Source organism: Microcaecilia unicolor, chromosome 11, assembly GCF_901765095.1.
Source record: "Microcaecilia unicolor chromosome 11, aMicUni1.1, whole genome shotgun sequence".
NCBI lineage: Eukaryota > Metazoa > Chordata > Amphibia > Gymnophiona > Siphonopidae > Microcaecilia > Microcaecilia unicolor.
This window is the reverse complement of record NC_044041.1, coordinates 54,898,978-54,926,029: the sequence shown is the minus strand read 5'-3', so window position 1 is coordinate 54,926,029 and position 27,052 is coordinate 54,898,978.

Sequence of the window (27,052 nt, the reverse complement as noted above, 5' to 3'; positions counted from 1 at the left end):
ATAAATAAATAAATAAATAAATAACATGGCATCCAATTAGAACGAGAATTAGGACATACTGCCTTGCCTGCATGGTAACAGCTTATCACACTTTACTAAAGAGGTTCTTTAGTTTTGTTTATTGAAGGAAAGTGCTCATTGACAATATAAAACTTACCATGGCTAAAAAAAAAAAAAAAAACTGCAGAATTTAAGATGTGGGAAAGAGTGCCTCAAAGTTCTCTTTTTGGCAAGGAGCACATATATAGATGGAACCCTTGTCAGCTGTTCCACATCTGCAAGCATCTGTATCTGTGACAAATGGAACAAATCCTTCTTCCTACGCAATATCATTTTGATGAAACCTCTAAGAACAGAATGCACAGTACCTTGTTTTTCACTACTTAACACATAATTTACTGTAGCTAACCCAAGAAAAACTATGCTTGTATTCATCCCCACCATGAATATACAGCATAATAGTCATGATATACATTGGATGGAGTAAAACTCAGAAGTAACATTAGTAAATATATCTTCACCAAAAATGTGGTGAATACATAAAACAGCTTCCCAAGGTAATAAAGCAAACATTAAGGAATTCGACCAACAAGAGACGAGTCTTCAGTCAGAGATCAAATATGGTTTGCAATTCTGCAGGTTTGTGAATAACCAATGGGCCGATGATCAGAAGCAAACACAGGTGCTAGAGGCTAATAGCACCGTACTAATGCCCACGTTTGTTTCCGCCCGATGATCATAGCCAGCGAGTGCATGCAACAACGCGCTCGCCGGCTCTGAACACAATGAGGATGCAAATGCATGCTAAACAGGGCATTACCTATAGGCTCAGAGCCAGTGTTAGGGTTTGCGGAGCATTGGGGAGGAATGGGGAGCCCTGTTCAGCAGGCATTTGCATGGTAGCAGGCCCCTCATCCCCCCAACAGGACTGGAACCTAAACCCCCCTCCACAGGAGCCCCAACCCTCCCAACCCAAGCCAGGCTTCCTAACCCCCCCCCCCCCCACACACACACACACACACATGCAAAAAATAAGGCCCTGGTGGTCCAGTGGGCTGCATGCCCAACCCCCACCCACCTGGGGGTCTAGTAGCCCCACCCCCTTCCTTTGCGGTAGAGGAAGTAGCACACTTCCCTCTTTTACTACTACTACTACTACTACTTAGCATTTCTATAGCGCTGCTAGGGTTACGCAGCGCTGTACAAGTTTAGCATGGGGAAGGACAGTCCCTGCTCAAGAGAGCTTACAATCTAAAGGTTACAAACTATGTAGTCAGTGTAGGTAACTTACAACTTAGGTGGCACCCAGCCCTACCCAGCGCATCCCCCTGCCCAGTGCATCCTGGGATGCGCTGGGTAGGACTTCCCTACCATATAAGGGAGTTTTTATATTAGGGACATCCTGCCCCAGTGCATCCCAGGATGCACAGGACAGGGCAGGGAAGGGCTGGGCGCCGCTATTTTGAAAGTGGTGCTACCGCTACTAGATGTACTACTCCCTCCTCCACCGAAAAAAGGTTTGTGGAGGGGGGGAGGAGCCGCTAGACCACCAGGTGGGGGGTGTGATCTTTCAGCCCACTGAGCCACCAGGGCCTTATTTTTTGTGTGTGAGGGGGGGCTAAAGATCCCCCTCGTGCCCCTGTGTCAGGGGGACCAGGGGGGCTGGAGTTTCCCGGGGGAGGGGTTGGGGACTCGGGTGGGGGGGTGGGCACTAGGCCACCAAGCCTTGCAGTTGGAGTGCACACTCAGGAACAATCCTCCTGCAATTTTATCTCATGATCAGAGATAATAGCGTGCTTAAATGTGCATGCTATTATCTTTGATCATAGAGGCGGTATAGCCCCACGTTGTTCCAGCGCTATGCTTAGAGCACGGTTTGGAACAGCACAGGGTTTCTGATCATCTGCCTACAAATGAGATGGCCATTGTGGTCATTTTATTATCTTGGGTGTTCATGCATTACTAAGGGTTGGCCCTACCACTAGGTGGACTAGGCATTGCCTAGGGTAGCAATGGCAATAGAGCTGTATCTGATCTCCCCTTCCCCTGCTAATCCAACAGAAAGTTGCACAGGGCCAGAAAGTTCACCCATTCATACCCATCCCTACTGAAATCTAACCCATACCTCTACCGTACCTGCTAAGATCCACTCCAACTCCACCCATCTCAGCAATATATGTCTTCCATCCCCACCCATACCTGCTGGGTCAAAGTTATTACTTAGGAGTAGCCTGGTGGTTAGTACAGCAGACTTAGAGCCAGGAGAACTGGGTTTGATTCCCACTGCAGCTCCTTATGACTCTGAGCAAGTCACTTGACCCTCCATTGTTCCAGGTACAAATAAGTACCTGTATATACCAGTAAACCACTTTGAATGTAGTTGCAAAAACCACAGAAAGGTGGTATATCAAGTCCCATTTCCTCCTGACCCTAACAGGCTCCAGTGGATTTTTGGGTGGTATTTACTATTTAACCAATGAGTGTTCTAAGCCTCAATCTGATGTCCCAGCTGCCTCTCTGGGCATTCCAAGCCTCATTCTGGCACTCCAATTGCCTCACTCAGTACATTCCAAGCCTCATTCTGGCATCACCAGAGATTTTAACTACACTTCACAGGAATCATGTGGTAACTTCTTCCATTCCTGTGGGAATCCTGTAAAAACTTATTTCATCCCCACGAGATTCCTGTAACAACTTCTTCCATCCCCATGGGATTCTACTACTACTACTACTTATCATTTCTATAGCGCTACTAGATATACGCAGCACTGTACACTGGACATAAAGAGACAGTCCCTGCTTAAAAGAGCTTACAATCTAACTAGGACAGACAAACAGGACAAAAAAGGGATAAGGGAGTTACAAAAGGTGAGAATGGTAAATGTGGGTGCTGAACAAGTGAGTAAGGGTTAGAGGTTAAAAGTAGCATCAAAAAGGTGGGCTTTTAGCCTAGATTTGAAGAAAGCCAGAGATGGAGCTTGACATACAGGCTCAGGAAGTCTATTCCAGGAATATGGTGCAGCAAGATAAAAGGAACAGAGTCTGCAGTTAGCAGTGGAGGAGAAGGGTGCAGATAAGACAGATTTACCCAGTGAACTGAATTCCCGAGGGGGAGTGTAGGGAGAGATAAGAGTGGAGAAGTACTGAGGAGCTGCAGAGTGAGTACACTTGTAAGTCAATAAGACGAGTTTGAACTGTATACGGAAACGGATAGGGAGCCCAAGAAGTGACTTGAGGAGAGGGCTAATATGAGCACAGTGACACTGGCGGAATATAAGTCGTGCAGCTGCATGTTGAACAATTGAAGGGGAGAGAGATGGCTTAGTGGGAGACCTGTGAGAAGCAAGGTGAATAGTCTAAGCGAGAGGTGATAAGAGTGTGGATAAGGGTTCTGGTAGTGTGCTCAGAAAGGAAAGGATGAATTTTGGTGATATTATAGAGAAAGAAACGACAGGTTTTAGCCGTCTGCTGAATATGTGCAGAGAAGGTGAGAGAGGAGTCGAAGATGACCCCAAGGTTACGAACTGATGAGACAGGGAGGATGAGAGTGTTATCCACAGAGATACAGAATGGGGGAAGAGGAGAGGTTGGTTTAGGGGGAAAGATAAGAAGCTCAGTCTTAGTCATGTTTAGTTTCAGATGGCGGTGAGACATCCAGGCAGCAACGTCAGACAGGCTGGCTGATACTTTGGCCTGGATTCCTGCTGAAATTTCTAGTTTGGAGAGGTAGATTTGGGAGTCATCAGCATAAAGGTGATATTGAAAACCATGGGATGAGATCAGAGTACCAAGGGAAGAAGTATAGATGGAGAAAAGAAGAGGTCCCAAGACAGAGCCCTGAGGTACACCAACTGATAGTGGGATAGAAGTGGAGGAGGATCCACCGGAGTATACTCTAAAAGTATGATGGGAGAGCATTGTGGGTTCCACGGGATCCCTGTGATCCCCATTCCCATGCAGCGCTCTACTTTCCAAAGGTATTCAGCACTGGTGCAGGAACGTTCAGTAGCAGCCCACACTCCCCAATGCATTTCCTGATAAGGAGAGCACTTTTTTATTTTTATTTTTTATTTATTGCACTTGTATCCCACATTTTCCCACCTATTTGCAGGCTCAATGTGGCTTACAAAGATCTGCTATGGCAGCGCCACAACAGGGAAGAAATACAACTGGTGTAGCAAAGAGAAAGAAGAGGACAAGAGGATCTGGTTATGCAGCTGTACAGTGAAACATTTTGAATAAAGGAGTGTAAGGGTTGTGTTCGAGTAGTTATGAGTGTGAGCCTCTACTGAAAGTTCTCATGTCAGTACTGAAGACCTTTGGAGCAGCTGGGAAGAGGTAGGATAACAGCAGCAGCAGGGGAAAGAAAAGGGGGTGCTGGACCAGGAGCAGGGGGAGATGCTGGGCCAGGGAGAGGACCCAGGGGGGAGAGAAGGACAAGGGGAAATGCTGGAATAAGAGGGGATGGTAGGCCCTTGAGCTGCCCCCTTGGTGTGGGGAGGCACATGGATAAAGGTTCACGTGGAGGAGCATAATCGAAAGGGGTGCCCAAGTTTTCCTGAGGACGTCCTCGCAGGATGTCCCGGTGAAGGGGCAGGGAAACCCGTATTATCGAAACAAGATGGGCATCCATCTTTCGTTTCAATAATAAAGTCGGGGACGCCCAAATCGCGAAATTTAGGTCGACCTTGGTCATCCCCGATTTTCGGCGATAATGGAAACCGAGGATGCCTATCTCAGAAACAACCAAATCCAAGCCCTTTGGTCATGGGAGGAGCCAGCATTTGTAGTGCACTGGTCCCCCTGACATGCCAAGACACCAACCGGGCACCCTAGGGGGCACTGCAGTGGACTTCACAAATTGCTCCCAGGTGCATAGCTCCCTTACCTTGTGTGCTGAGCCCCCCAAAACCCACTCCACACAACTGTACACCACTACCATAGCCCTTATGGGTGAAGGGGGCACCTACATGTGGGTTTCTGGTGGGTTTTGAAGGGCTCACATTTACCACCATGTGTAACAGGTAGGGGGGATGGGCCTGGGTCCGCCTGCCTGAAGTGCACTGCACCCACTAAAACTGCTCCAGGGACCTGCATACTGCTGTCATGGAGCTGGGTATGATATTTGAGGCTGGCATAGAGGCTGGAAAAAATATTTTAAAAAAATATTTTGAGGGTGGGAGGGGTTATTGACCACTGGGGGAGTAAAGAAAGGTCATCCCCGATTCCCTCCGGTGGTCATCTGGTTATTTAAGGCACATTTCTGTGGCTTGGTCATAAGAAAAAAAGGGCCAGGTAAAGTCGTCCAAGCGTTCGTCAGGGACGCCCTTCTTTTTTCCATTATCGGTCGAGGACACCCATGTGTTAGGCACGCCCCAGTCCCGCCTTCGCTAAGCTTCCAACACACTCCTGTGAACTTTGGTCGTCCCCGCGACGGAAAGCAGTTGAGGACTCCCAAAATCAGCTTTCGATTATGCTGATTTGGGCGTCCCTGTGAGAAGGACGCCCATCTTGCGATATGTGTCGAAAAATGGGCGCTCTTCTCTTTCGAAAATAAGCCTGTTAGGGAATCAGATACCCTTGGGCTGGCCCTGGTATTAGTACTTCTAACAATGACATTGAAATGACACCCCTCTGGATGTGAATATAAAATGCTTTATGAAAATGCCATTGCCTCTCTTATTCCAGAAATAAAGCATGCCCAAGAGCTACATTACTGTAAAATCCAGGAGGGGGTGGGGGTGGTGAGAACTTGGGCCAGTCCTGATTTTACTTCATAACATGATGCACAGAACATTTAGATAAAACAACTGATATTTTGAAGAGGAAGCACAACAGATGGTATTTACTTACTACACATGATTGCTTAGCAAATAATTCAAAAGAAGATATAGATCGATATCTGTGTTTTATTGACTATACAAAAGCATTTGATAAAGTAAATCATAGAAATGGTGTACCTGAAGATGAAATCAGATTAATCATGAATTTATATTGGATTTAAACAGCTACAGTCAGAACATCAACAGGGAATATAAATAGCATGGCACTAAAGAGAAGACAGACAAGGATTCATACGTCTACCACTTATTCTTACACTGCATTTCAAAAGCTCTGCTAAAAATCAACAATGATATAAACTTAATGAACTTTTGATGTGTTGATGGTACAGTAATTTTAGTAACTAACAATGCATAATTTTGTTGTACACCGCCTTGGGTGAATTTCTTCAAAAAGGTGGGAAAGAAATCCTAATGTAGGAGTGGCCTAGTGGTTAGGGTGGTGGACTTTGGTCCCGAGAAACTGAGTTCAGTTCCCAATTCAGGCACAGGCAGCTCCTTGTGACTCTGGGCAAGTCACTTAACCCTCCATTGCCTGCTGCATTGAGCCTGCCATGAGTGGGAAAGCACGGGGTACAAATGTAATAATAAATAAATAAACCTGTAGGCAAAAGTGCATCAGACTGGTGCATCAGAAATTAGCGTTGGAAGCAAAAATACATAGTAAAAATTTTTTTAGATACATTAAAAGCAGGAAACCGGCCAAAGAGTCGGTTGGGCCGCTGGACGAAAATGGTGTTAAAGGGGCGATCAAGGAGGACAAAGCCGTAGCGGAGAAATTAAATGAATTCTTTGCTTCGGTCTTCACCGAGGAGGATTTGGGGGGGACACCGGTGCCGGAAAGAATATTTGAAGCGGGGGAGTCGGAGAAACTAAACAAATTCTCTGTAACCCTGGAGGATGTAATGGGTCAGTTCAGCAAGCTGAAGAGTAGTAAATCACCGGGACCTGATGGTATTCATCCCAGAGTATTAATAGAACTAAAAAATGAACTTGCGGAGCTACTGTTAGAAATATGCAATCTGTCCCTAAAATCGAGTGTAGTACCGGAAGACTGGAGGGTAGCCAATGTTACTCCGATTTTTAAGAAGGGTTCCAGAGGAGATCCGGGAAATTATAGACCGGTGAGTCTGACGTCGGTGCCGGGCAAGATGGTGGAGGCTATTATTAAGAATAAAATTGCAGAGCATATACAAAAACATGGACTGATGAGACAAAGTCAGCACGGATTTAGTGAAGGGAAGTCTTGCCTCACCAATCTAATGCATTTTTTTGAGGGGGGTAAGCAAACATGTGGACAATGGGGAGCCGGTTGATATTGTATATCTGGATTTTCAGAAGGCGTTTGACAAAGTGCCGCACGAAAGACTCCTGAAGAAATTGCAGAGTCATGGAATCGGAGGTAGGGTATTATTATGGATTAAGAACTGGTTGAAAGATAGGAAGCAGAGAGTAGGATTGCGTGGCCAGTATTCTCAGTGGAGGAGGGTAGTTAGTGGGGTCCCGCAGGGGTCTGTGCTGGGTCCGTTGCTTTTTAATGTATTTATAAATGACCTAGAGATGGGAATAACTAGTGAGGTAATTAAATTCGCCGATGACACAAAATTATTCAGGGTCGTCAAGTCGCAGGAGGAATGTGAACGATTACAGGAGGACCTTGCGAGACTGGGAGAATGGGCGTGCAAGTGGCAGATGAAGTTCAATGTTGACAAGTGCAAAGTGATGCATGTGGGTAAGAGGAACCCGAATTATAGCTACGTCTTGCAAGGTTCCGCGTTAGGAGTTACGGATCAAGAAAGGGATCTGGGTGTCGTCGTCGATGATACGCTGAAACCTTCTGCTCAGTGTGCTGCTGCGGCTAGGAAAGCAAATAGAATGTTGGGTGTTATTAGGAAGGGTATGGAGTCCAGGTGTGCGGATGTTATAATGCCGTTGTATCGCTCCATGGTGCGACCGCACCTGGAGTATTGTGTTCAGTACTGGTCTCCGTATCTCAAAAAAGATATAGTAGAATTGGAAAAGGTACAGCGAAGGGCGACGAAAATGATAGTGGGGATGGGACGACTTTCCTATGAAGAGAGGCTGAGAAGGCTAGGGCTTTTCAGCTTGGAGAAGAGACGGCTGAGGGGAGATATGATAGAAGTGTATAAAATAATGAGTGGAATGGATCGGGTGGATGTGAAGTGACTGTTCACGCTATCCAAAAATAATAGGACTAGAGGGCATGAGTTGAAGCTACAGTGTGGTAAATTTAAAACGAATCGGAGAAAATTTTTCTTCACCCAACGTGTAATTAGACTCTGGAATTCGTTGCCAAAGAACGTGGTACGGGCGGTTAGCTTGACGGAGTTTAAAAAGGGGTTAGATAGATTCCTAAAGGACAAGTCCATAGACCGCTATTAAATGGACTTGGAAAAATTCCGCATTTTTAGGTATAACTTGTCTGGAATGTTTTTACGTTTGGGGAGCGTGCCAGGTGCCCTTGACCTGGATTGGCCACTGTCGGTGACAGGATGCTGGGCTAGATGGACCTTTGGTCTTTCCCAGTATGGCACTACTTATGTACTTATGGTGCTACTGCAGCATTTTCCTTTGCCTCTCCACTGTGAGCTTAACTGGCATGAACCCCCACCCACCTGCCCTATCAGGTGACATGATTATTACAAAAACTTGCCACTACTGCAGCTCTCATCAAAAGATCAAGTTCAAAATAATGCCAGCAACCCCTAGCGGTAGTCTCATGGTGCTTTCGCTAGGGGCAAGCTGCCATATAAGGTAGGATCACCAGTGCCATTTTGAACCTGCACTGGAAAAGGGCTTGGGGCATGTAATTGAAAAGGAGAGGGAAAGGGGCAGCTTCTGATTGTTAATGCTGGTCCCTTTAAGAAGCGCCTGCAGTGCTCTGGACATCAGCTTTGCAGCCTGATGAACCACAATGGAAAAACATTGCTAACGTTTCCCTGGTCTAACAGCAGGCATTTCCATCTGCTCGAGAAAGGTATAAGTGTCTATGCCTGCAAGGTTGGCAAGATATCTGCTATTTACTCTAGTATTTTATAAAGACAGGTGCCTTGAAAAAAGAGAAAACAAAGGGGTGATATCACTGCAGTATCTAAAATCTTGAAAAGTAGGGCGAGAATAAAGAGGAACGTATTGGGCAAGGTGAGGGAAATTTTCAAAACCATTGCTCAGAGAACCAGGTGTGTATGAAAATTGTCCTCTGCCTGGCCAAAGTACGGAGGCGGTTTCCCTTTGGAAAACTGACTCGTCCATGGACTTTGCACCCAGTGGCCTGTCTGAAAATCACCCTCCCACACCTCCTAATACAAGACATATGGGCACCAGCTGAAAATACCAGGGCGGCAGGGCCTGGTTGTAAACAAGCAAAAGGAAACGTTAGCAGAATTAAGACCATCGGACATGTTATCATGGGTGCTTGTGGAGGAAAGCCAATATTGGACAAATTTCTGGAAGAGAAGTTAATTGTAGGCTATTCAACATAACATTCAGGGGTGTTATGTTGGGCTCGGTACAATATTGTAAGAAACTGAGGGTGTGAGAGCAGATGGCCTGTCCACTCTAATTAAAGTCCTGTTTCTTATATGCTTCCTGAGTTGCTTGGTGCTGTTGAAGACAGGACACAAGATTGGAAAGACCTTAGGTCTTAACTGTTTTGGTACTTTTATTTTGAGGAGAGGCTGTTCTATCTAGGTGGGCGTGCTCTGGTCCTTCAGTTGATCCATCTCCTTGGAGCATTCATAATGGTGATGGTTAGAACATAGACTGTGCCCATAGTTTGTTTCATTTGTGAAGGCAAAGGGTATGGCTTGGCACATTAGCATATTCATTTGTATACATGCATCTCATGCATATTCATTATGGTTATTAAAAAAAAAAGCCAAACGCATATGCTCCATACTAAAATGGCAGTCAATGTGTTGTTTATATAATTTTATTTATTTATTTATTTATTTATTTGTTGCATTGGTATCCTACATTTTCTGTGCTGCAGATTGGAGGCATCTAGGTTTGATTGGTTGGGAATGCTTTTCTGAATAGGTAGGTCTTTAATGATCTCCTGAAGTCTAGATGGTCGTAAATTAATGCCATCTTCCCATATGGGTTCATCACAGTTTACAACGGAAGAAAAATCAATAACAGAAACAACTTCAAATATACAAACTAATTTAAAAAAATTAAACTTCATATCAGTTGTCAATAAAAATTTCAATTTCTTTTGGAAAGACCAGATAAGAAGTGTCTAATCTCAAAATGATGAATATTTTCAAGTAATTGGGAAACAAAACCAGTGCTGGGCAGACTTCTATGGTCTATGCCCTGATCGTCACTGAATGGATATGGATGGGCTTGAGTGTAAATTTTAAGGGGCTTCGTTCGACATTAGCTTCAGAACTTTTAGTACGAGAAGAGTGATGGGCAGACTTCTACGGTCTGTGCCCTGAGAATGGCAAGGACAAATCAAACTTGGGTATACATATAAAGTATCACATACCATGTAAAATGAGTTTATCTTGTTGGGCAGAGTGAATGGACCATACAGGTCTTTATCTGCCGTCATTTACTATGTTACTGGCTATAATTTTCCAGGAACAACACAGCTTATGGTATTCACTGCAAGCCACGTTACTAAATAGATATAGTAACAAGCTGTTTTGTATAATTTGCATCTCATTACTGTGTAACCCACAGTACCTCATATTAACAAGTGTTACAGAAACAATGCATTAGTGCCCTTTAACACTTGTAGAAGGGCAAATAACACACATTAGGCATATCTACCCACCTAAATCTGTTATTTAAACCAAATTGAATAAACCATCTTCAGTATGATTAATCCCCATATGGAGTTTATATGAAGCAATAGCTTTTCAAACAGAAGTAACATCTTATTAAACCAGCGTTTCAGATTCTTATTTAAGACAGACTTAGGTGCTGGGAAAGCAACTTTGTAAAACAGGCACCAATATTTATGAACCCATTACATGTATGTATGTTTAGAATAAAGAGAAATTAGGTCCTACCTGCTAATTTGCTTTCCTTTAGTCCCTCCGGACTGGCTCTGCTGAACTGATGGGAAGTACCAAAGTAGTCCATTAAGGGAAGGACCCTAACGTCTCCGCCGTTAACACCCTCTGACCAAAAACACATCTCACCACGCCTGAACATCCATTCTGTAATGCTTAACAAAGGAATGCAACAAGGACCACATGGCCGCTCTGCAAATATCCACCGGAGCAACCAAGGAAAACTCCACCCAAGACGTCGCCTGTTCCCTTGTAGAATGAGCTTTAATTCCCTCCAGAATGGGTCTGTTCTTCAGAATTTAAGCCAAGCTAATCGCTTCCTTAATCCATCTGGCCAATGTAGCTTTAGATGCCAGAAAACCTCTATGACCACCACCAAAAAGAACAAATAGGCAGTCCGATCGGCGAAAATCTTCTGTGTGCCTTACATATTCTTTCAACACCCTTCAGACATCTAGCTTGCACAAAGATCTCTGCTCCCCCCACCCCTTTGGATGCCCCCAAGGTCGGCAGGACCAGAGATTGATTGATATGAAAGGCCGTCAAGACCTTTGGCAGTAACGAGGGAACCGGCCTCAAAACTACACAATCCATCAGAAACTCTAAAAAGGGCGCCCTACAGGAGAAAGCCTGGAATTCCGACACTCACCTTGCTGACAATATTACCACTAGAAACACCGCTTTCAAGGTAAGATCCTTGATAGAAATAGACACTAACAGCTCAAAGGGAGAACAAACCAGTGCCGAAAGTACCAGATTAAGATCCCAAGAAGGGAAAGAAGGACGCCTAGGCGGACGCAGAACATTAACGCACCTTAGGAAGCGAACTACATCTGGATGACTACTCAGGGATTTGCCCTTCACTCACCACCAAAAGGAAGCCAGAGCCACTAGCTGAACTTTAAGAGATGCCAAGGCCAAACCATTAGCCATCCTGAAGGAAATCTAGAACTTGTGGAATGGAAGCCCTTAAAAAATTAACTCCCCGATCATCACACCAGGCCTCAAAAATCCTCCAGACTGGCATAAGCCAGTGAAGTAGAACGCTGACAAGAGCGTAGCATAGTCCCTATCACTTCCGCCGAATAGCCACACTTCCTTAACCTAGCCCTCTCAAGAAACAAGCCATAAGACGAAATCGGGCCAGATTTGGCATGACTACCGGTCTATGGGCTTAGACTGGGGGGGGGCGAGGGGGAGGCAATGCCCCCCCCCCCAAACGACGACGAGGCGCCGCCGCGCCAGTAGTTAAAAAAAAAACACATGCAGGCACGCGCTCCTCTCCATCCGCTTGGCTTCCCTGCCCTCTCTGTCTGCGTTCCGCCTTCCTCTGACGTCAGAGGAAGGCGGGACGCAGACAGAGAGGGCAGGGAAGCCAAGCGGACGGAGAGGAGCGTGTCCGTCTACCCCCCTCTCTTCCTCCCTCCCTCCGGTGCAGGCAGCAGTCTTTTTCAGCGTTCCTGGCAGCGGTAGCGATGTACACGCTGCCTTCGGCTCTGCCCCAAAGCCTTCTCTTCAAGTTCCTGTTCCCGCATAGGTGGGAACAGGAACTTGAAGAGAAGGCTTCCAGGGCAGACCAAAGGCAGCGTGTACATCGCTACCGCTGCCAGGAACGCTGAAAAAGCTGAAGAAGCCTGCGCCGGAGGGAGGGAGGGAGGAAGAGAGGGGGTAAACGGAGTCACGATCTTGGACCTCGCGGGGGGCGGGCGGGCGGGGGGCAATAGAAGGAAGATGGATGGAACTGGGAGGGGTGGGGAGCAGAGGGAAGGAGCAAGAGATGGATGGGACTGGGAGGGGTGGGGAGCAGAGGGATGGACCAGGAGATGGATGGGATTGGGAGAGGTCAGGCACAGGAGAGGGAAGGAGCAGGAGATGGATGGGATTGGGAGAGGTCAGGCACAGCAGAGGGAAGGAGCAGAAGATGGATGGGACGGAGGGATGGTGAGCAGAGGGAAGGAGCAAGAGATGGTTGGGACTGGGAGGGGTGGGGAGCAGAGGGAAGGAGCATGAGATGGTTGGGACTGGGAGGGGTGGGGAGCAGAGGGAAGGACCAGGAGAAGGATGGGACTGGGAGCGTTGGGAGCAGAGGGAAGGACCAGGAGATGGATTGGACTGGGAGGGGTGGGGAGCAGAGGGAAGGAGCAAGAGATGGATGGGTCTGGGAGGGTGGGGAGCAGAGGGAAGCCTACTGGAAAGAAGACACTGCATAAAACAGAAGACACTGGGACCAAAGCGAATAGAAAAATTAAATGATCAGACAACAAAGGTAGATAAAAGTATTTTATTCATAATTTATTAATTGAAATGTGTCAGCTTTTTGAAATGTGCATCTGTGATATTTTGCCTGTAAATTTCAATTCCTTCCTCCATATTAGCATATTCATTTGCATATGTATATATGCAAATGAATATGCTAATATGCCCCGCCCATTCTTTGCCCCCCCCCCCCCAAATGAAACAGTCAAACTACGCCTATGCTACCGGTCCTTGGAATAAGAGCCCGACCATCTCTGGAAGCCTTAGCTCAGGCTCTACGAGAAGTAGCCTTAGATCTGCATACCAGGGATACCTTGGTCAATCTGGAGCTACCAGGATTACCAGACCTGCATGTCTCTCTATCCTATGTATGACTCATCCAAGCAGTGGCCAGGGAGGAAATACATACAGAAGATTCACTGACCACCACCGCAGCAACATATCCAAACTTTCCAAGTTCTGTTCCTTTGAGCAACTGAAAAATCGCAAGAGGATTGTGAAAATTTGCAGACGACCTTACGAGACTGGAAGACTTGGCATTCAAATAGCAGATGATGTTTAATGTGAGCAAGGGCAAAGTGATGTATGTGGGAAAAAGGAACCAGAACTATAGCTATGTGAAGCAAGGTTCCACATTAGGAGTCACCTACCGGGAAAAGGATCTAGGAGTAATCGTTGACAATACTTTGAAACCCTCAGCTCAGTGTACTGCAGCAGCAAAGAAAGCAAATAGAATTTTCGGTATTAGGAAAGGAATGTCAAACAAAAATGAGGATGTTATAATGCCTTTGTATCGCTCTGTGGTGCGACCGCACCTTGAATACTGTGTGCAATTCTGGTCAACGCATCTCAAAAAAAATATAGTGGAATTAGACATGGTACAGAGATGGGTGACGAAAATGATAAAGAGGATGGGACGACTTCCCTATGAGGAAAGGCTGAAATGGCATGGAGAAATAATGGTGGAGGGGAGATATGAAAGAGGTATATAAAATAATGAGTGGAGTGGAACGGGTAGACGTGAATTGTTTGTTTACTCTTTCCAAAAATACTAGGACTAGGGGGCACGCAATGAAGCTACAAAGTAGTAAATTTAAAACGAATCGGAGAAAATATTTCTTCACTCAACATGTAATTAAACTCTGGAATTCATTGCCAGAGAATGTGTAAAAGCAGTTAGCTTAGTGGGGTTTAAAAAAGGTTTGGATAGCTTCCTAAAAGAAAGTCTATAAGCCATTATTAAAATGGACTTGGGAAAATCTACTGCTTACTTCTAGGATAAGCGGCATAAAATGTATTGTTCTGTTTTGGGATACAAAAATGTATTTTCTCCTGTAGTTTGCAAAATAAAAATAGAAAAAAATATACATTTCACAAAGCAGGCACATCTCAGTCCTTAAAAAGTATTAAATAAATATAATTGTCTTTTCTACCTTTGCTGTCTGGGCATTTTATTTCTATAATTAGGCTGGTCCCAGTCTCTTTTCCACTTTCCATGTGTCAGTATTCTAAATTCTTTTCTGGGTTGGTCTTTCCATTTCTTCTCTCTTCACTTGTCTTCTTCCTTTCTTTCTCTACATCTGTTTGGAACTGATCTTTCGTTTTATGCTTTTCCCCCCTGCTTTTCTCTTCTCTGCATTTGTCCACCCTTTTAAACTCTCATTATCCCTTTCTCTCACCTTCTAACTTTTCATCTACCTCCCATTGCCCCCTCTGTCCCACTCCTTTTCCTGTCTCCTATTCCCCCTCCTCATCTTTCACCCACTTCCTTACTCTCCCATTCCCATCCTCTGTACTCATTCTTACCCCTCATTTACCCTCCACTGTCTTTCATCCCCTCACCAGCCCCAGCTCTGTCTCCATCCCTGTCTCTCCTTCCTTTCCTTGCCTCCAGGCCATTCTTCTATCTTTTACTCTATACCCCATATCCTACTGCCTCTTTCACCACCTTTTTAACTCCATTTCCACCCTCACACAATCCCTTCAGAGACCCCCTCTCCAGTATCCCCATCCTTTTTCAGTGCCTCTCATCCTCTCCAGTCTTCCAGGTCATTCACATTATGTCTCAAACTTCCCCCAAACTTCATCCCTTTTTGTTGCCCCTCTTCTCTTATCCATTCACACCATCTCTCATTCCCCCACTCATACTTACCAATGCCAAGTACAAACATCCCTCAAAATTCCCACGCCATCTGTCCTATCTATAATTCCCTGCTCTGCTACCCAACACGCTCTCAATCACCAAGTCCTACGCATCTTCTGATCTGTCCCTCTTCTACCCTCATCCCATCCATCTTTTGAACTATCCCCCTTCTCCCCTAGTCCCATCCATCTTCTGCTTTCCAACGTGTCCTGTCCATTTGACAATTCTTCTTTCTTCATCTCTACCATCATTCTCTCTGTGTTCTTATCTGTTATGTCCAGCACCTCCCCTCTGTGTCCCTGTCCCTATTTCCTCATATTTAGTATCTGCTCTTTGTGTCATCATCCCTACCCTGTCCAGTTTCTTCTCTCCTTCTCTCTTCCCTTTCTCCTGTACTTCCCTCTCCCCCCAGCCAGCACTTCCTCTCTCTCCCCTGACCCTCCCCATGGTACTGCATCTCTCTCTCTCTCTCTCTCTCTCTCTTTTTTGGTTCCAGCATCTTTTCTACTCTCCTCCCAACCCATCTCATCTTTCTCTTTTCCTTCTAGTCAAACCCCTCCTAGCCTTGCATCTCTCCCTTTCTCCCCATGGGTTCAGCTTCTCTTCCCTCTCTTCTTCCAAGCTCTCTCTTTCATGTCCCCCTTCTCCCTCCCTGTGGTCTGGTGACATCTCTCTCCCTACCCCCTATGCAATGTGGCATCTCTTGTATCTTCCCTCCTCATCGCCCCCCCCCCCCTTTCCAGATGGGAATCTGCCTCACTTTCCAACATTACCCTTTGTGTCCCCATCTTCCCTCCCTTTCAAGCATAACCCCCCCCCCCCCAGGTCCCTATCTTCCCCCTATTCCAGCACTGTCCCCCCATTTCCTCATCTCCTTCCCTTTCAAGCATACCCCCCAGGTCCCCAACTTCCCCTGATTCCAGTACTATCCCCCCATGTCCTCATCTCCCTCCAACTCCAGCATAACCCCCCCCCCCCCAGGTCCCCATCTTCCTCCTTTTCCAGCACTGTCCCCATATCTCTATCTCACCTCCTTTTCAAGTAGTGTCCCTCTGTGTCCCATCTCCCCCTTTTCCAGCATTACCCCCTTGTGTCCCCATCTCCCTCCCTTTTCAGCATAACCCCCCCATGTCCCCATCTCTCCCCATTTCCAGTAGTGTCCCTCGGTGCCCCGATCTCCCCCACTATTTTCCAGTAGTATCCCTTACCCCTTTTCCAATACCTTCTTCTTCCTTCAACCCCCCCCCCCATCCTGTACATCCTTTTTCTTTCAACCCCCCTCCCCCGTCCAGTTCCTCCTTCTTCATTCAACCACCCCCACCCCCGGTCCAGTGCCTGCTTCTTTCAACCCACTTCCCTGAGTCCTGCACCGCTTTGTTTTCCCTCCCCCCCAGACCGTCTATCCTCTGTTTAGTGGCCCCTACAGAATATAACATGCTGCCTGTTTGAGCCAGCGTCGGATCCGATCCTTCCCTCTGCGTGTCCTGCCCTCGCGGAATAGGAAGTTGTGTCAGAGGGGCAGGACACGCAGAGAGAAGAATCCAATGCTGGCTCAGACAGGCAGTGTGTTATACATTGAAGGGCCACTAAACGAAGAAGGTTTGATGGTCTGGGGGGAGGGAGAACGGAAAGCGGTGCTGCACTTGGGGTGCCAGTTCCATGGTGGGATGAGGAGGGGGAGAGAAGGGGCATTGGCATAGGCACAGTTTTCTTTAAAATCCATTTGGGCTCCCCTTGTGCCCCCCTAGCTATGCCTCTGATTGTTAGCACCCAATTATCAAGTTTTGAGTTTATTTCAACTTAATATACCATGCTCCAAACCCCCGATTCACCTCATTCCCCCAGGGGAACCATCCCGTGGACTCTTTGGGGACTCAGTGGCCTCCCTGTCATGGTGGACCATTCATTCCGCTGCCGTATTCTGTGCTTTAGGGCACCCTAGTGTCCAGCCTGCCATGCCACACCACACCGCATTAGCAGGAGCTCGCTTCCTTAGGTGTGTGCGTGTCAAACAGGACACACTTAAAGGGCCAGCAGCCAAAGGCAGATCCCAGTGCCTCATGACAACATCACTCGGTTAGAGCCATTTAAGGCAGTTGGGCCCCCTCTGCCTTGCCTTTGCAATGTGTCTCCAGCCTTGGTTCCTGTCTCCTGCTCCAGTTCTGGTTACTGCCTCTAGCCCAGCCTCCATGTTCCTGTCTCCAGCCCTGCATTAGTATTCTGCCGGGCCTGCTCCCAAGGGCTTTTTTCAGAGACACCCCAGGTCCCGGTTCTGCTAGGCCTGCCCCCAAGGGAGGTTCTGAGCCAATGACTGGTCTAAGTCATAAGGAGCCTTGGCATTTGATGAAATTGAGTGGGTTATGCCCAGCCAGTGGCTGTTACCTTTGACTGTTGAGGCTTTATTTTCCTCCTTTTCAAACCATAAATTAAAATAAAATAAAATAAATTTGTTTGAGGAATACGGTTTGGTCACTGCACATTATTATAATCGTTACTGGGATGTGAGGAGTTTCCATGATTTTTGTTTTTTTTAGTTTCACCTAATTTAGGTGCCATGTCATTGAATTGACCTGACCGAAATTCCACACTTCACAACGCAATGCAAGAAACAGTGGAGACATATTATTTCCTATTTATTATGTTTTTATGACGTGTTTACATGATTATATGTTTATGTTTGTAATTTTTTTTATATAGACTCCTGAGGCAGGCTTGTTAGCTGAAACACGGCCCATGTCGAGTCATCGTACTACTCTGAAGAATTTTATTAAAGGATACAAGCGCACCAGTTTCTCTGTGCCGCCTTCACTGTTTCTTGCATAGAATTGCCCTGCACATGACTTTTCTGACAGCTTCTATAGATGCTTTAATTTAGAGATTTACTTTTATATTTAAATTGACATTAAGTTATTTGCAAACCTTTACTAATCACAGATTGCTTTCACAATGTCAATAGTGTTTCTGTCATTTAAAATGAAAAAGCAATATTAAATTTAGGAAAATAAACCTGGAAGCCTGCGAAGAAAAAGCACAGATGTGTCTGTTTGCAGTCTATTTTACAGTAATTTCCTATGTAGTTTTCTTTAGTCAAAGTGGGCCTAACATTCAGACTTATACATTCAGCAGCCACTGCTAAACGTATAAGTCTGCTATCCGTAGGTTTTCAACAGCACTATCTGGATATTGCTAGAGAAAATATCTCAAACCACCACAGTGCTATCATATAGCTAAGTGGTTTAATTTGGGCCTGCAAAAAGTAGCCCTAAATTAAACCATTTCACTATACGTATAGAACTAGATTCAGGAAATGGAGCTAAAAATTCAGCATAAAAAAAAAAATCAGTGCTGAACCGCATTCTAAGATTGGCACCTTTTATAAAATAGCAAGTAACACTTGGATCTGTGCCCAACCTTGGGCATAAGGAGCTATATCAACTGAAATCAGGTGTAAAATCCCAGTGCACAAGTTGGGCACAGATCTATACTATTCTAAAACACTGCTCGCATTTTAAGGGAACACCCCGACCCTCCCATGCCACTCCTATGGCCACAGAAGCACAAGGAGGCAGTGATCTGCAAACAATAGTGAGCACACAAATGGAGCAGGCCAGTAGGTCTAGGAATATGAAATTTATTAAGCACATGCACCCGATGTGGCCATGTTTCGCATTAAAAAGGCTGCATCAGGGGTAAAACTGTCTAGTGGAGGAGAAGTGCTGCTCTAGATACAGAGTGTGGTAACTGCCTGTGGATAGATATTTACTACAACAGGAAGGTGCGTTTTAAAACTCCTGTAGTTTTACCCCTGACGCAGCCTTTTTAAGGCGAAATGTGGCCATGTCGGGTGCATGTGCTTAATAAATTTCATACTTCTACACCTATTGGTCTGCTCTATTTGTGTGCTGTTTCCCATGGCCATGCGTATCCACGCAGAAACACAAGTGCTATTCTATAAATTGGCATTTCAGTGCAGAAGTAGCACCAAATGCTCAGCACCATATATAGAATTCCCCCGATAATGACTGAATATTGACGCTATACATATAGCAGTCTCTTCGCTTCATGCCATCTAAGTGGGGGTATTCAGCAGCACTTAACAGACTGCCCAATTAAAAAGTGGGCAGGTGAGGTGTGGCACTGGGGAGGGGCCCGAAGTTATGCGGGTGCCGGCACATGCTTAGCTAAGCAGCTTAATTTATCTGTCCTAAATAAGGCCGCTTAGCTATGCGGGTGCCGGCTCTGAATATTGGGTTGGCACCCGTATAACTTTTTTTTTAAACGAAGAACCGCCTGCTGCCCCGCCAACAATGCCCATTTTCCCTCCCTCCTCCCAGCCTGTGGCAAGAACTCCCCCCACCCCCCTCCAGAAGCCCTTCCCTTCCCCTCTGTCCAGCCCATGGCAAGAACTCCCCCCACCCATTCAAGTAGGCATCCCTGGGTCTACCTATACCACTGGTAGTCCAGCGGAGTCATTGGGGACAGGAGCACAACCCCTCACTCCTACCCCTTGTGGCACTGTTCTAAAATGGCTGCACTGACCTCTCGCAGCAGCCGGCAGTGGTGTGAGCTGCCGCAAGAGGTCGCAGCTGCTATTTCAGAAGAGTGACACAAGGGGCAGGAGTGAGGGGGTTGCGCTCCTGCCTCCAACAATCAGCACTGGACCACTAAGATACAGGTAGACCCAGGGGCTCTACTTGGATGTTGGTGGGGTTAGGGGGTTCCAAGGGGTGGCCTCTATTGTGTGGGCTTGAGGAAGGGGTAGGGAAGACGGTGGCATTGTCAGGGGACAGGAAGGGGCTTTGGGATCTTTGTTTAAAAAAAAAAAGGTTATGCAGGTCCCAGCCTGATATTCAGCTGGGGCCCAAATGACTGCCTTACGCGGGCCCGGTTGAATATCAGCCGGGCCCACATAAGCTCCAGGTGGCCAGGCTGCCCAACATTATCCCCTAATATTCAGTGCCAGTGACCACATATGGCCCGGCACTGAATATTGAGGGATAACTTATATCCAGCGATGATCAACATTTTAAAAAACGCTGACCGCTGCTGGGAGGGATAGCTGCTGTGTACAATTACATTATCTATGTATTCAGTAGTGCCACCTGTATTATTATGTCTTCTTGAGTCAATCACGCATAAAGCAGACAGACACATCTTTCACCTGCTTCTCGGTCTTGTGTTTCATCAGTTGCTCCTGTCAACTGATACCAAGCTCAGTGAGGTCCTTTTCAATTGATGCCAAGTCTGTCTTGGTCCTCCTGGATCTCTTTTCCCCACCGCTTTCCAGATCATGACTTGCTTTGGTAGGTACTGTACATCCATTCTACATAGGTACCCAAACTATCAACATCACCGTTGTTGTAGGATCTTACTAAATGATGTCTTAGCGGTCTCTCTCATTGTTTCTGTTTTAACCTTATCTTGCCACTTCACGTGTAGATTCTTCTTAAGCTGTGTGAATCAAAACCATCTAGTCTGTTTTGGAGAGCTTTCATTATTGGTCGGATTCTGCGCTGTATAACAGAGTAGGTATCACAGTACTGTTATATACATCCATTTCCCTCAAATTGTTATTGTCCCAGATCTTATCCAATCTGTTCACTGTTGATGCCACTTTACCAATTCTAATTTTCATTTCTTTTTCAGTGCTGTTGTCTTCTGTTACCAGATTTCCTAAATAGGTAAATTCTGGCACTTTTTCTGATTCAAATTCTTTTAATTTAATTGCTGTGTTCTTTGCTATCTTTATAGTTTATTTGTTTGTTTGTTTGTTTGTTTGTTTGTTTGTGTGTTTATTAAATTCTTGCCATACCACCTTTCTGTGGTACAACCAAAGCGGTTCATCAAAATGTATTATTCTACCTGCCTTGGTCTGCATTGTTTGAAGAGAACTTGCCAACAAGGCCACATCATCTACAAAATCGAAGTCCTCTAACTGTATTTTTTCAAGACATGTGACTCCCACTCGCTACTGGAGGTCAGACTAAGCGGCTTATAGTTCCCAGCTTCCTCCTTCCACTTTTGTGAAGAGAAAACACATCTGCCTGTCTCCTATCCTGCAGAACCACTGCCAACTCTAAAGAAACACTGAAAGGTCGGACAGCACACCCACCAGAACTTCCACAATTTCCTTCAAAACCTTTGGATGTATACCATCTGGCCTGTTTGTCTAGTTTTAGTTTAGCTAGCATCTCATAAACATTCTTCTGAAAATTGTTCATTGTCTATCTCCTTTCCATTCTTATTTATATTGTAAGGCTCCCGGCCGCTGGGTGATGCAGAAATGCCGCCCTCTGCTGGCCGGGGTCTCGCTTACTAGTCTCTTCGGAGTTCCCTTGTCCCCCAAGCTAAGCTATGTATTGCAATTGGCCAGGCAAACTGCTCAGCCACAGACTTCCAATCAAAGCAGTTCACTTGGTGGTAAATCCCTAGTAAATCCAGCAAAAACAGCACAGAAGCAAACAGTTCAAACCAGGGGGTTTCCTTTATCTTCCCCCTCCCTTCAGAATAAGTCCAGCAAGCACAGCACCGAAACAAACAGTTCAAAACACCAGGGGTTCCTTTATCTTCCCCACCGCAGCATATTCTTCAACTAAGCTCTCTGCAGGCTCCCTGGTACTTGGCTTCAGGGCAATCTGTAAAGCCATGTGCCCTTCCTGCTCTCTACCCAGCCTCATTGGCCCAGGGCTCCTGAGCAGGACTTTGGCTGGTCTGCTCCTAGTCACTTGCAAGCACCCACCTCTATATCTGGGGCTTCTGCCTTAGTCAGGGTGACTGCTCAGGCATGTCTTCCCTCGGCTGGGAATCCTCCCCTGTCCCGTTCAGTGTGCCCCGGTCACCCCTCTGATTCACGGGCTGTGACCCCTCGCACTCTCCTGGAACTTCAACTAGGATTCTCCAACCTTCACATACATGCAAATGAGATAGTCATCAAAATGCAAATTCAATTTATTGAACTATACACTTCTTTCCAGCCGTTAGTCCTTAGTACAAATTCTCTCACTGAGCCCATCTACTGTGGGAGACCTGGGTCTCAGTGTAAAACAGCCACCACCCCTGGATAGGACTTTCTTCACTCACATTGACTGTACAGTCCTATCCTCCACCCCATGGCTGTTTGTTCTCTTAAACACTTCAGTAGCAATCACAATATTTTGGGGACTTCTAACCCCAGGCTTCTGCAGCCTGCTTTACCTTGCCCGTACTAGGGACACACAGTCCCTTGAACACACAGTTCATCTTCTCTGCACCGGGATCATACAGTCCAGGCTTCTGGCCTCCAGGCTCCCATCTTCTCTCCCTTGGGCAAAACTCCTCTCTCTACTGAGCGGAAGCTATTTATGAGCTGTCCACTTAACCTCCCCACCTCTTGAGACCTCGCCCCTCTGGTTCCAGAAAGATCTGGCCTAGAAGACTCTTCTCACTTCCCCAGCTATCACTCTGGAGCTCCCTCTACTGGCCCATATATGCCAATACTCATCTCGATGCCTGGAGCTCCCTCTAGTGACCAGAATGGGCATTTTCCCGATTTCAGTGGGAGAGCGCCCTCTGGCGGCCTCCTCCTGTAAGGGCAGACACTGTGTTTATCACAATATCCACTTTCTGTGGTCCACGGAAATATTTGTTAAGCAATTCCGCTTTTTCCTCATCTACATATTTACATTTCGCATGTCCTCCAGTCACTAATACATCTAAAAATAGGTTTTGCTGCTGCCACCTCCCTTCCTTCCCCCAGTTTTAATGTATTTGGAAAGCAAAGATGCGAAAGAAAGAGAGAATACCTAATTACGTTCTCTATATCTCTTACTTTTTCACCTCTTTCTGCAATCTCTTGTGGTTTATGAATTTTATGTATGTTTTTATTGCAATCTGCTTTGGATTTAAAGCAAAATATAAACGTGTTAATTTATTAAATAAATAAATGCTAGCCCTTTTCCCTTAACTTTTCAACTACTTCTTCTACAAACATAGCAGGCTCTTTTTCCTTTTTATTTACATTCCTAACAAATAGGTCCATTGCCTTTACAATACTTCTTTTCAGCTTTGGCCACTGCATATTCACTTCCCCTAGAGATGCTCCTAACCTCCTAAATTACTCTTTGAGCTACTCCATCTTGAAGAAGTTGGTTTTCCTGAAGCCTATGACCCTTGCTCTTGAACAAACTATCACCACCTGTGTCCCAATACTGACCTATAGCATCTGTGATCACCTGATCCTAGATGATCACCCATTACAACACCAGAAACACGCTCTGTATTCATAAGCACCAGGTCTCGTATTGACCCCTACTATGTGGGTTCTGTTAACTGCTACCAGAAGAGAGTTCCTTGTAGAGAATCTAGGATCACCTTACTTCTAGATAGCACAGTTGGGATGTCCCAATCAACACCCTGAGAAGTTGCCTAGAAATAGTACTTTCCCTTTTCTTGCAGTTTTGTGAATGTCTTCAATGAAATCACTATTTCTTCTACACTTGAGGGATGTGTATATATCACACCAATTTAAATGGATGTTCCGGGTGCAGAAGGGGTAGGGATGGGTAGGCAGAGAAGGGAAGCAATTGAAAATTCAACCTGTAGGTGATGTTTTGATTTATGTTGTACTAGTAAAAAAAGGCCCATTTCTGACACAAATGAAACGGGTGCTAGCAAGGTTTTCCTCGGAGTGTGTATGTTTGAGAGAGAGAGAGAGAGTGTGTGTGAGAGATGGAGTGTGTGTGTCATAGAGAGAATGAGAGAGAGACAGAGACAGCGTGTGTGTGTGTGTTTGTGTCAGAGAGTGTGTGAGAGACAGAGTGTCTGTGTGTGTGAGACTGTGTATGTGTGACAGAGATAGAGTGTGATAGACAGGGAGTGTGTCAGAGAGAGTGTATGTGAGAGACAGTGAGTGAGTGAGTGAGTGAGTGTGAGCCCCCACCACCCCTCTCGCAGGGCCCCCCTCCTCACCCCCACCTCTCTGGTCTCAGGATCCCCTCCCCACCTCCCTCTCCCCTGCCCCCCCTCCAGCCATCCATGTCCAGTGACCCTCCTCTCCCCCTGCCCCCCCCTGCAGCTACCCATGTCCAGCGACCCTCCCCTCCCCCCTCCAGCTACTCATACCAGCAACCCTCCCCCCCCCTGCGCATCAAACCCCTTCGCCACCCGCAGCTGCCAGTGGTAACGCTGTGCGGCCGCTGCTGCTTCTCCTGTTGAGCAGCAGCGGCCGCTTCAAAAAGAAAAGAAGCGATAAATGTTTTTAAACACAGCCCAAATCATTCGCAAATGCCTGAGTCTTAAAACGCAGTCTCTGCAGTTGCTCCTCCTCTTGCCTCCACGTCACTGCCCCTGGAGTAAGACCCCAGAGGACCGCAGTGACATGACAGGTGAGAGGAGGAGCGGCTGCAGAGACTGCGTTTTAAGTCTCGGGCATTTGCAAATGATTTGGGCTGTGTTTAAAAACATTTATCGCTTCTTTTCTTTTTGTAGCAGCCGCTGCTGCTCAACAGGAGAAGCAACAGCGGCCGGACAGCATTACTACTGGCATCTGTGGGTGGCGAGGGGGTTTGATGCGCCGGGGGGGGGGGGGGGTGTTGATGTGCTTCGGGTGGGGGGAGGGGGTGTTTCATGTGCCAGAGGGGGGGGGGAGGTGGTGTTTGATGTGCCGGAGGGGGGGCTTGGGTGATGCGCCGAGGGGGGGGTGTTCTGTGGTGTCGCGCTTGTAGTTTTTTGATGCGTCTCTCCCTGCCACTTGCTCCGAAATGGCAGGGAGTGGCACACTGACAGCTGATTCCAAGGCAGGGGGAGGAGTAGGGAAACACGCGTGTTTCCCTACTCCTCCCCCTGCCTGGGAATCAGCTGTTAGTGATGTCATCCTGGCTACGGAGCCTAGCTCAGCAACTCCAGGAGCCACGGGCACAGGCAGTCCCACATTAGAACGTTGGTGGTGAGAATTATTATATAGAATATGTTTTGGTGCTACAGTTGAATAAAAATGATTGAAACATAAATGGATGTTCCATACTCTTTTTCCAGGTTACTCCACAGTGTATCTTCCTTGCTTCATCAGTCCTGCAGTTTTGTTTCTTCAACATTATTATTTTATGCATAGCTACACTCCTCTTCCCTTTCTTCCTACCCCTTCCTTCCCGAATAGAGATTATAGCCTAATATAACTCTACAAAACATCAGATACATCACACCAGGTCAGTTTCTAGGTTTCACAATTCTGGGTCATTCAATTCACAGCTAGTACTAAGAGTTAGAAAGCTTTCCAGAGAATTTATGATTGCAATGGATTTGGCAGATGAATTCAGGACTTTACTGTTCTTACACAACAAAGAAATGAATGTGAGTTGAAAAACCTTTTGCAAAGTACACAGAATTTATTTAACAGGCTTTTGGCATACTGTGGGATGAAGACAGAGGAAAGCATTTTAGCCATGACGCTTAAATATGGTTAACAGTGTGACAAACATAAAGAGATACCTCTGAAATACAGTGTGGAGAACACGCAGTCTTAGAAACATGTCAGCAACAGTTTTCAGCTGTGAAAGGTTTTGGTATTCATGCAACAAACCAAAGGAGAGGTATTAAAAAATAGGATAAATATAGAGGGAAAAATCTTTGACATGTGGTAACTGAAAAATTGTAGAACAAGTTCACAGAGCACTGTGGACCAGTCATTAGCAACTACGGGCTCAATATTCAGCCGTGGCAGTAACCACCTTGTAAGCCACTCACAGCTGTGGGCTGAACTAACCCCGGGGCATATGTGGCTTCCAGCATTAGGCATCCAAGTATGTGTGGCAACTCAGAAGTTAACAGGATCTCCTTCTACACACCTCCAAGGTCACTAAGATCCTCAAAAGGAGTATCCCTATCCACACCCTCTCCAAAGGGCTTCATGCCATGTGATACCCGCCATTGGGCGTTCTCCAGAGTAGCCCCCCCCCCCCCACTCTGGAATGCACTCCCTAAAAGGCTTTGCATAACACAAGACTATCTGTACTTCAGGTAGCAGGTGAAAGATTAGCTCTTCACCCAGGCTTTTAATGGAACGGTAACTAACTTGCTAATCACACACAAGGAGTGACACTGGCTGTACATACTGTTGAAGGACTTGTTTATCAACCTCTAACCTAGCTGAGATAATATTCAAGCACCTTTCCGACTTCATGTGCAACTTTCTTTAAATCAGACCCCTTATTTTCTAACTCCTGTTATTCTATCTAATCTATCTATATGTTCCATCGTTGCTTACACCCTATGCTGTCTATTAAATTTTTTATTGTGTATTGTGTTGACATGGAGGCGTATTTTCAAAGCACTTAGACTTATAAAGTTACGTGGAGGGGCATTTTCGAAAGAAACATCTATGTTTGGATTTGGACGTTTTTGTAAAACCTCCAAATCCAGGGGTGGGGAAACCCCGTATTTTCGAAAAAAGATGGACGTCCATCTTTCGTTTCGAAAATACCAAGGACGTCCTTAGAATAAAATCAGGCAAACTGCAGCAATTCTTAATGGATAAGTGTCAGGACCAGGGCTTTTTTTTGAGGGGGTACTTGAGGGTACTGAGTACCGGCACCTTTTCCATTGTCTGCTAAAATTGATCCATGGTCCCCAAGTTTTAATTAAAGAGCTCAGACCCTGCACACCAATTCTGCCTCATCATAGATTCTGTGACTGGTTGCAGGGGGGCTGACTATTGTGGGGTGGGCCCCTCAATGATCACCCCACCCCTGAAGTGTAGCCTGGCATTTAAGTACCGGCACCTTTTTCACTAGAAA